This window comes from Lynx rufus, unplaced genomic scaffold, assembly GCF_022079265.1.
Source record: "Lynx rufus isolate CCGP_SWC_20201006 ecotype Redwood Valley unplaced genomic scaffold, mLynRuf1.p SCAF_13, whole genome shotgun sequence".
Lineage (NCBI taxonomy): Eukaryota > Metazoa > Chordata > Mammalia > Carnivora > Felidae > Lynx > Lynx rufus.
Genome location: NW_025814827.1, coordinates 15,855,809 through 15,865,000, shown reverse-complemented (window position 1 = coordinate 15,865,000; position 9,192 = coordinate 15,855,809). Strand labels below are relative to the sequence as shown.

The 9,192-nt window shown below is 44.1% G+C and overlaps 1 pseudogene; it reads left to right on the top strand.

Moving 5' to 3' along the window:
- The window catches only part of LOC124508967 (dual specificity protein phosphatase 5-like), a 1,028-nt pseudogene extending 638 nt beyond the window's left edge, over positions 1–390 (top strand).
- The last annotated feature ends 8,802 nt before the right edge of the window (positions 391–9,192 follow it).

The window sequence follows — 9,192 nt, the reverse complement described above, 5'->3', positions numbered from 1 at the left end:
ATTTCATTGACCACGTCAGTGAATTGGGAAGCAACGTCCTGGTCCACTGTGAGGCTGGGATCTCCCATTCATACCTTATGAAGACAAAGCAGTTCCGCCTCGAGGAGGCCTTCAATTAGGTCAATCAGATGACTGTCATCTAGCCCAACTTTGGCTTCCAGCTCTAGCAGCTCCTGCAGTATGAATTTTAGATCCTACCTTCCATGCCCACTCCACGGCAGCCTAGAGGAAGCAGCCAGCTCTTAATTTACAGGCTTCTTGCAGACACTGAGCCCTGATGTGCAACGTTCCTACTGCACATTCCCCACTTAAATGCGGGTGCCGGTGTCCACCAACTTGATGGTCTCAGAGCTCTCCAGGAACCCCATGACCACAGCCACATCCTGCTAAAAGTGGAATGGGGGAAACAGCACAGCCCCAAGAACAATCACGATTTTGTTTTTTAAACTCAGGGACATTTCAGGGCCCCTGGGTGGCTCAGTCGGTTAAGCTGTGGACTCTTGATTTCAGCCCAGGTCATGATCCCGAGGTCCTGGGATTGAACCCCACGTCCAGCTTCATGCTGGGTGTGGAACCTGATTAAGATTCTCTGTCTCAGCCCCTCCCCTGCTCATGCTCTTTCTCCCTCTCAAAATAAATAAACAAACATTTTTTTAAAATTAAAAAAAAATAATAAACTCATGGACATTTCCTATCTGGGGAGTACTGAAGACCTCACTCTCTCACACTGCCCCAGTGGGATAGTGAGTGGTTACCAGGCTTGCAGAGAACTTCAGACTGACCTCAGGGATAGGTTCTTGGGATACAAGGAAGGCCAAGCCTTGAGAGCGCAGCCTGTCTGACTACTGTACTTGCAGACCCCCTGTCTTCTCAGGATTGCGCAGTCCTTGCACCTCAAAATTCGGTTTTTCATTTCAAGTGTAAGGCAATAAAACCTGCAGCAGTGTGGGAGAAAGAAGTTGCTAGACCAGGAGAAAAGGCAGTTTCAAAGCCAATCCATTTTGAAGAAAGCACAATTTCCACCTTTTTTTTCCCTTTAACTTTGGCAGTCTTGGTACCTGTCTCTGCTGCTTCAGGACATAAGCTGATCACCATCTAGTCAGCAAAGTAACCCTGTAGGGTTTGTAGGGACATGATACATATGCTGATTTGAACCCTCAAATGTTTTTCAGACTCCCTTTTGGGTACAATGGAAGCAGTTGAAGTAGCAAAGATGTTGACATTTCTGGGTTTTCTTTTCACTATGTGTTCTTCCCTGAGTTTTGACTTTATTATTCGTGCTTTCTCATTGCACCTCTCCACAAAGCAACTCTTGTGTCAGTTGAAAAGAGTTCTTCAGACCATAGACCCCAAATGACCCCTTTAAGGTGGTGGCAGTGGGTGCCAGGAGAAAAAGGGTTCCTATTGTCTGGGTCAGTGGCATTGAAACAGTGACTCCCTCAGCTTACTATCCCTATATGTGCTTGTCTCATCTCTTGTGACACTTGTTTTCTTCCCTGATCCTGGGGATTGTCTTCAAGCTGTTGACTTCTGGGATTTACAGATTCGCAATGTGGTACTGCTTTTTTGTCTGTTAGTTCTCCAGGGGGAAAAAGCAATAATTTCTTAAAAACCCATACGAATGTGAAGAAAAGCAGTATATTACTGGTTGTTGTTCATAATACAAAAAAAAATAGTAAAAGGAAAAAAAAAACTTCTATCCCACATCCCATGCTTTAAGTGCCACATTTTCTTTTGAGGAAATGATAAATGGCTATAAATCAAGTATGCTAAAGGATTAATTAGAACCACCCCTCCCAAATAGCATGTTTGCATGGAGACAATGTCTAGATGCAAAGACTAATGTTAAGGGAGGAGTTTCTGGCAGAGCAGTAGGTGGAGGATGAGAAAAGAAAGAAAGAAGTTATTATCTGATCTCTGAACTTATGTAGCATGTTTTTTGTGCCAAACAAATTGTGTTATCGTCTCTGAATTTATCAGTGCCTGGCTGGTTATTTAGAGTAAGGCAAAGCAAACATGAAAAATGTTTGAAGTACAGGCAAACAGTTACCCATGACAATGGAAAGAGCCAGTAAGGCTCAGAAAAGTGAGAGGATGTTCCAATTGCTGGGCAGAGCTCATTCTTCAAGAATGGCTGCCCCTGTTATGTGGACATTCATTGAGGAGGAACTGAGCCAAGTAGAACTGAGATTGGAAGAAATGGTTCCAGGGTACTGAGAAAAAGATCAAGCCCAGGGTTTAGGGTAGCTGGGAGATGAGGTCAGTTACCAGGGCAGAAGACAAGTTACAACAATCTCAGCCTCTACAGGGCCAGGGTTATCAGAGCCAGGCACAGTGCTGGGGACAGAATGTGAGCCCCAGGAACAGCTCACTCCTCTCCAGAGCAGTATGGAGGCCACCAAATTCCCAGGAGCAGCAGGAGACACAGATGATTCAATATTCCATGCTCAGGCCAGCATAGGTCTGAAACGAGGGTCAAGCCAGGCCTTAATTTCCATGTGGGGATTTGTAGACCTTGGCTAAGGGGATAAACAAAAGCTACAGAGGATGGGAACAAGACCGACATTTCTTTTTTTGTTTGTTTTTTATTATTTATTTTTTGAGAGAGAGAGAGAGAGAGCACAAGCAGGGAAGGGGCAGAGAGAGAGGGAGGCACAGAATCCAAAGCAGGCCCCAGGTTCTGAGCTGTCAGCACAGAGCCAGTCATGGGGCTCAAACTCATGAACCATGAGATCATGACCTGAGCTGAAGGCGGACCCTTAAATGATTGAGCAACCCAGATGCCCCAACATTTCTTATCTTACTCTGTATTTGTCAATATTAGAGGTCAAATAGTAACTACATGGAAACCTCATAATTAAAAACTGGCAAGTGCACCTGAGTGGTTCAGTCAGTTGAGTCCGAATCTTGATTTCAGCTCAGGTCTTAAGCGCATGGTTCATGGGTTAGAGCCCCACTGTCAGTGCAGAGCCTGCTTGAGGCTCTCTTCCATTCTTTCTCTCTCTTTCTCAAAATAAATAAATAAACTGTAAAAAAAAATAAACATGAAAGGATTGGCCATAATCCCACTGACAAGCTGAAAATTTTTGATTCTACATCTTTTTTTTTTTAAATTGATGCTCTGAAATCACTTTCTGTTGTTTCCCTGTTTTTCTAGCAACCTGGAATATGAGATCCAGACCACATCCTTCATTTTCCTCTCTTGTTTTATGACTCCAGTAGGATCCTGTTTTCCTTACTGATTTACAAAATTTAGCTAACTTAGGGTCTTCAAAGTACAAAGTTAGATCTAAATTTAGTGCTCTGAGGTGTCAGGAATACTTAGTATGATTTACCTGGGATAGATATTGTAGGTCATAAAATGAAAGGAAGGAAGGAAGGAAGGGAAGGAGGAAGGGAGGAAGGGAGGAAGGGAGGGAGGAAGGGAGGAAGGGAGGAAGGAAGGGAGGGAGGAAGGGAGGAAGGAAGGAAGGAAGGGAGGAAGGAAGGGAGGAAGGAAGGGAGGAAGGAAGGGAGGAAGGAAGGGAGGAAGGGAGGAAGGAAGGAAGGAAGGAAGGGAGGAAGGGAGGAAGGAAGGGAGGAAGGAAGGGAGGAAGGGAGGAAGGGAAAAGAGGGAGGGAGGGGCCCCTGGCTATTCTGGTGATTGAGAAGATAGAATCAGGTAAGGATTGGAAAAAAAGATTTCAACATTGGGCAGGGCTTCATTCCTCATTCACCATGCCCAGCCACTAAGACCTTTCCAGAGATAGCCAATTCTGTTATGGGCAGTTTTTGATCCCCCATAAGAGCTCAGGACACTCAGGCACTATGTGGGGGCCAGGCTCCATCCCTATCACCTGAACACTGTCCTCCTTAGTCTCTGGAAAGCCAGCCGGCCAAGGGATAGGCTACTTCCTTCTTCCTTTCATCCAGAACCATCACCCAGAACAATCCAGGCCTCTATCTTCTTGAACTCGACTTTGAAAAATCAAAAGCCACTTAACTCTTGCAGCAAAGAAAGCCAGACTTTCACTGCCTAAAGCCAGCTCTCCCTTTTGAGGAGGAGGAGAAATTGTGTCTTTCTTTCCTGATGTGCTTACTGCCAAGGAAATAAGACCTAATTCTCAAATAGGTCATCCTGCCAAAATGTTAACAATGATTGGTTGTGGTTGAAGTTGCAGGTGATTCAGATTTTCTTCTTTACACTGTTCTGTATTTTCCAGCTTTCTACAATTATTGTGTATTCCTCTTGTACATCAGTAAAAAACACTGCAACCCCCTTTACTGCAAATACATCCTGCTTTGAGGATTGCCTGTCCCAGAAACCTTCAGATGTTTCATCCTGGGTGAGGATTAGCTACTATGGACCCCCAAGTACCTCACCTGTGCCTTCCTCAGTCACAGCCCTTTCATTCTACATGGTCAGTGACGCCTTGTTCCTTAAATCTCCAGGGCTTAGGTCAATCATCAGCACATAGTAGGTCGATCTGTTGATTAAATTAGTAAGCCAATGAATAAATCAGTGACTGAAGCCCCATATTACCTGCTCAACTCTACACTTTAAAAATCTTTCTAAGTCATAAAGGAGTTCATATCTATTAGAACAAATGTGGTCCATTAAGACCAAGTTGGTTCTCCAAAAACTCAAGAATCCATGGTAAAATTTGAAAACTGGCAAACTCTCCAACATAAAAACCTAAAACTTGTTAGAAATATTTCTCAGGGTGCCTGGGTGGCTAAGCCGGTCAAGCATCCGACTCTTAATTTAGGCTTAGGTCATGATCTTGCAGTTCATGAGATTGAGCTCCGCATGGGGCTCTGTGCTGATTGCACAGAGCCTGCTTGGGATTCTCTCTCCCCCTCTCTCAAAATAAAAAAATAAACAGGAAAGAAAGAAGAAAGAAGAAAGAAAGAAAGAAAGAAAGAAAGAAAGAAAGAAAGAAAGATTTCTCAATTCCTGATCCAAACCCTTCCTAATCCCTAAATTAATATTTAGAAATGTACTTGCAAGTATGATAGTCTTAGGCTATAATGGATTAAAGCTAGGAAAGTTCCATTTGTCATCACCACTTGTTTAAAAATAACAGCCACTAGGGGCGCCTGGGTGGCGCAGTCGGTTAAGCGTCCGACTTCAGCCAGGTCACGATCTCGCGGTCCGGGAGTTCGAGCCCCGCGTCGGGCTCTGGGCTGATGGCTCAGAGCCTGGAGCCTGTTTCCGATTCTGTGTCTCCCTCTCTCTCTGCCCCTCCCCCGTTCATGCTCTGTCTCTGTCCCCCAAAAAATAAAAAATAAAAACGTTGAAGAAAAAAAAAAATTTAAAAATAACAGCCACCCCACAGCCAGGTAGGGGACATACTATGTCTTTTCTGGTTTGTTTCTTCTTAACGGAAAGCTGATTGTTCAACTACGGTAGTTCAACTACTACCAATTGGGGAGGCGGGGAGGGCCGGTGAATATCCCAAATACTTAGCTCATTGCTTCACTGTGATTCTAAGGGTCCAAGAAAGGCCTCTTGCACCCAAACATTGTCCATTTCCTTAGTAACTCCTCTCCTTCCTGTGATAGGGAAACAAAAGCTTTCATTCCAAGATAAGGCTGACCCTATAAACACACGTCCAGGAAAGGGACATGGGCTAACAGCCATACTAAAGTTTAAACAGCATCTGTTTAAAGTTTAAACAGCCCCTAAAGGAGAGAGAGGCCCTGCAGAAAGCGAGGAAGGGAAGTTTGGAGAACTTAACTCCATCTGGACCAGCCCCCTTTTTGCCCAGAGCTTGCTGAGCATTTAGACTGGGTACACGCTATTTAAGGTTGGAATTGTTGGGTTTGGATTTCACCTAAATAAAGTGGCTTCTGGTTTACTCTTCCCGTGCACTCTACTGTGGAGAACAAGACTAAGCAGCCTGATTAGGGACGCATAGCTGGGAACAGCACAAATGCAAAAGAAGACTTGCAAAGGGGGAAAAGTGTGCTTTTCTGTTTTAGGAAACCTGCTGACGTAGGGAATGCTTCTGTTTTTCTGCAGAAATGCTGCCTTCAGTGGACAAAATTCAGCCACAATCAAGCTAATTGAATGCACAAATGTAATATTTTTCCAGGGCACCTCCAATTTAATGCTTGATGAAATCGTGTCTTTCGCATATATTTACAAAAGCTTTTCTTCATCCAGAAATGTCTGTTAAAATTGCTTATAGATGCTGAGATAGCAAATCACTCTTCTAATGTAATGAGATAAGTCATCTCTATAAACTTTGCTTGCTCAAATGTACTCGCATAAAAGAAATCAGGCTACAGGCTTTCCTCAATAAATAGAATGAACAACTAGAACTTGATGGCTATAGCATGTTCTGCCTCATTGCTAAGGGATGTTTAAAATTGCACCCTCTCTCTCTCTCGAAGCAGAGTTTTCATTTTGGTAGTTGATGGAAAAAGGAGGTCAAATAAACTGATGTGGATAAGAAGCCAAAGCCGTTTGTCAAAACACGGGGAGACGCCTGGAGATTGGAGTCATTTAAAGACTAAAAATTGATTTAAAGGAGTTCTGTCCTCAAATCATTTTTCTTGCTAAATGTAGCCACTCTGTGAGTCAGGTTTTCCCTGTTTTAGCCATCTTTACTAATAATTTACACTACAGGAACTTCACATGCTGGGAAGATTCATATGCAGAGCCGTTCGTGTATAGCCCAATAAAACGGATCCAAATATCCGTTTGGAAAAATCTGTATGGCAAAATCGAGGCCTTCAGAGGTTTAGCTAGTTGTTTCCAAATAAAATTTGTCTTTAATCTGGAAGCCAACTCTGTGACAAAAGACCTAATGGGCCATCTTACACATGCCTAGGGTCACCATATAGGGCTGTCATGTATGGCCACTCAGGTTGTGTACTGCATAATTCAAAAGGAGATACCATTCGTATAGTATACAACGTGAAGGGTGCCATCTGGAGCTGTACGATGTGACAGCCTTGCTTAGTTCCACAACACAGGTCAGAGGGGGAAAAGGTCATCCTCTTGTTCACATAGTTCAGTAAGTTTCCATGGCTATACTACATGCATTGCCTTTAACTCCTCAAAGAATAAAATCAAAGTTCTTATTATCAACTGACAAAATGTTAAAGCCTGCCCGGTGCTCTCTTCCTTCTCTTTGCAAAGTAAAATTGTTTGGGAGACTATTCAAATCTCCAGATGGTTCTTTATTTCAAGAAATGCTTTGGACAGCTTGACCGAGGACAGACTGGAATCCGGAAGAGTATGAGACCAAAGTCCAAGTGCCCTATCAGTTTTGGATGATATTAGACAACCATTGCTCCATACAGGGGAGAGACAGCGGGCGGTGTTTGGAACACTTCTCCCAGAGCCTTTCTGGTGCCAGTCTGCCTTTTGAATTTTCCCTCACGCCTGCTAGAGGATCCGACCAGCCAGACCAGTGGCCAGGGTGCCCTAGGCCCGGTGGGGGCAGAAGCCTTCCCATAATCCGGCTGCACAGCCTTACCTTCTCCCACCACTTGCCCCCTTGCAGCCTGAAACACACTTTATGATGGAAAGAAACAAAGCCCAGATACTTCTTGATATGAAACATTGCTCCTGACAGCTTCTGCCCAGCCCTATCAATTTTGAGTTCAATACCATAATTTAGGGTTAAATGTAAACATCCTGCTTCTTACGCAGTTCCTTGAACTCTGCCCCAAGCACACAGAAACGCAGATTTTAGGATTTGAACATCAATTCTAATATGCATAGATGGATACATTTGAGGAGGCACTACTTTTGCCTCACATCCTTTTTCAGAAATAGCGTCGTGGGCTTACAGGTACATCAAGGGCCACACAAGAGCCATGCTCCACCCTGAGTTTCTACCCCAAGTTTGCCAAAGGTCAAAACAGCAAATCATTCAGGCCACATATATATTTTGTTTGGTCAACACAGTGTCATTTGAATGGAATTTGAAGTGCTCAAAGTGGGGCAAACCTTCTTCATTTCTCCGGCACCCCCACTCCCCACATTCTGTCCGACTAGCCATTTTACCTGTTTATTGCCATTACCTACGGCCCCTGCAGACTACTGTGTCCTATGTCGGCCAGGTTCAGGAATTAGCAGGTGACACAGAATCCTCTAAGAAGGAGGAATAAATACAGCGTAAGGGTTTGGGGATAGCCATCAAGTCCCTCTGCCTCCAGCCCTATTCCCAGCTTAGGGGAAGTTCCTGGGTGAGCAAGCTGTCCACAGTGTCCTGGGCTAGCAGCCCATGGACAGCATCTTGACATTATGAGACACAATGACACACATCATGTTTACTGCAGTCTTTCCATGAAAGGGGGGCAGACCTGAAACCAGGTGGTGCCAGGAATGACCCCTGGCTGCCGGGAGGTAGGGGAGACAGAATTCTTTCTGCCCTAAGTCTTTGTGCCTATAGTACCTTTAGTGCGAATCACCTATTCGCCATTAGCAGAACCAAAAGAATCTGGTGGAGAGCTTTCTCCCTGCGTTAAAACTTCACCTTGGATTTTCAGGCAGAGCTCAAATGCTTCCTTCTCCTCTGGGTCATCTTTCCCAATCCTCCACAAAGCAATCACTTTCTTCTCTGTGCTCTCAGTCCACTTCTGTTACACCTCCTTCCAAGAATATCGTAGCCTCACTGACAGGTGAGTCCTTGAGGTTGAGACAGAACGTTATTTATTTCTGTACGTCCGAATGGCTTTAGATATATTTACAATATTTGCTAAATAGAGCCCACCATGCCACCCCACTCGTCTTCCCAGTTTGAGGCCATCACTGATCATTTGTTTTCATGTAATTTACCTGCAGGAAGATGAGCAGATGGAAGTTTTTTCCCGTAGTTACTATTATCCCCTGGGCATGAAGAGCTGCCCAGAATTTTCCCTTATAATGGAAATGTTCTCTGCCTGTGCTGTCCAATACATGGGCTGCTAACCACATGTGGATACCGAGCATTTGAAATGTGGATAGTGTGACTGAGGAAGTGAATTTTTAATTGTGTTTCATTTACATAAGTTTAAATGTAAATCGCCACATCTGGATACTGGCCACCATATCAAACAGCTGAGTCCCAGAGCTTTATTCCTCTAGCGGACAGCTTTACCAGCTGAGCGATACAGCCCTGATGCGTGTCTGATTTTTATTTCTTATTTTATTTGTTTTTACACGTGTTTGATTGCTAAACAATTAAGTTGAAAGCAAGGTCCACAGAGTACTTG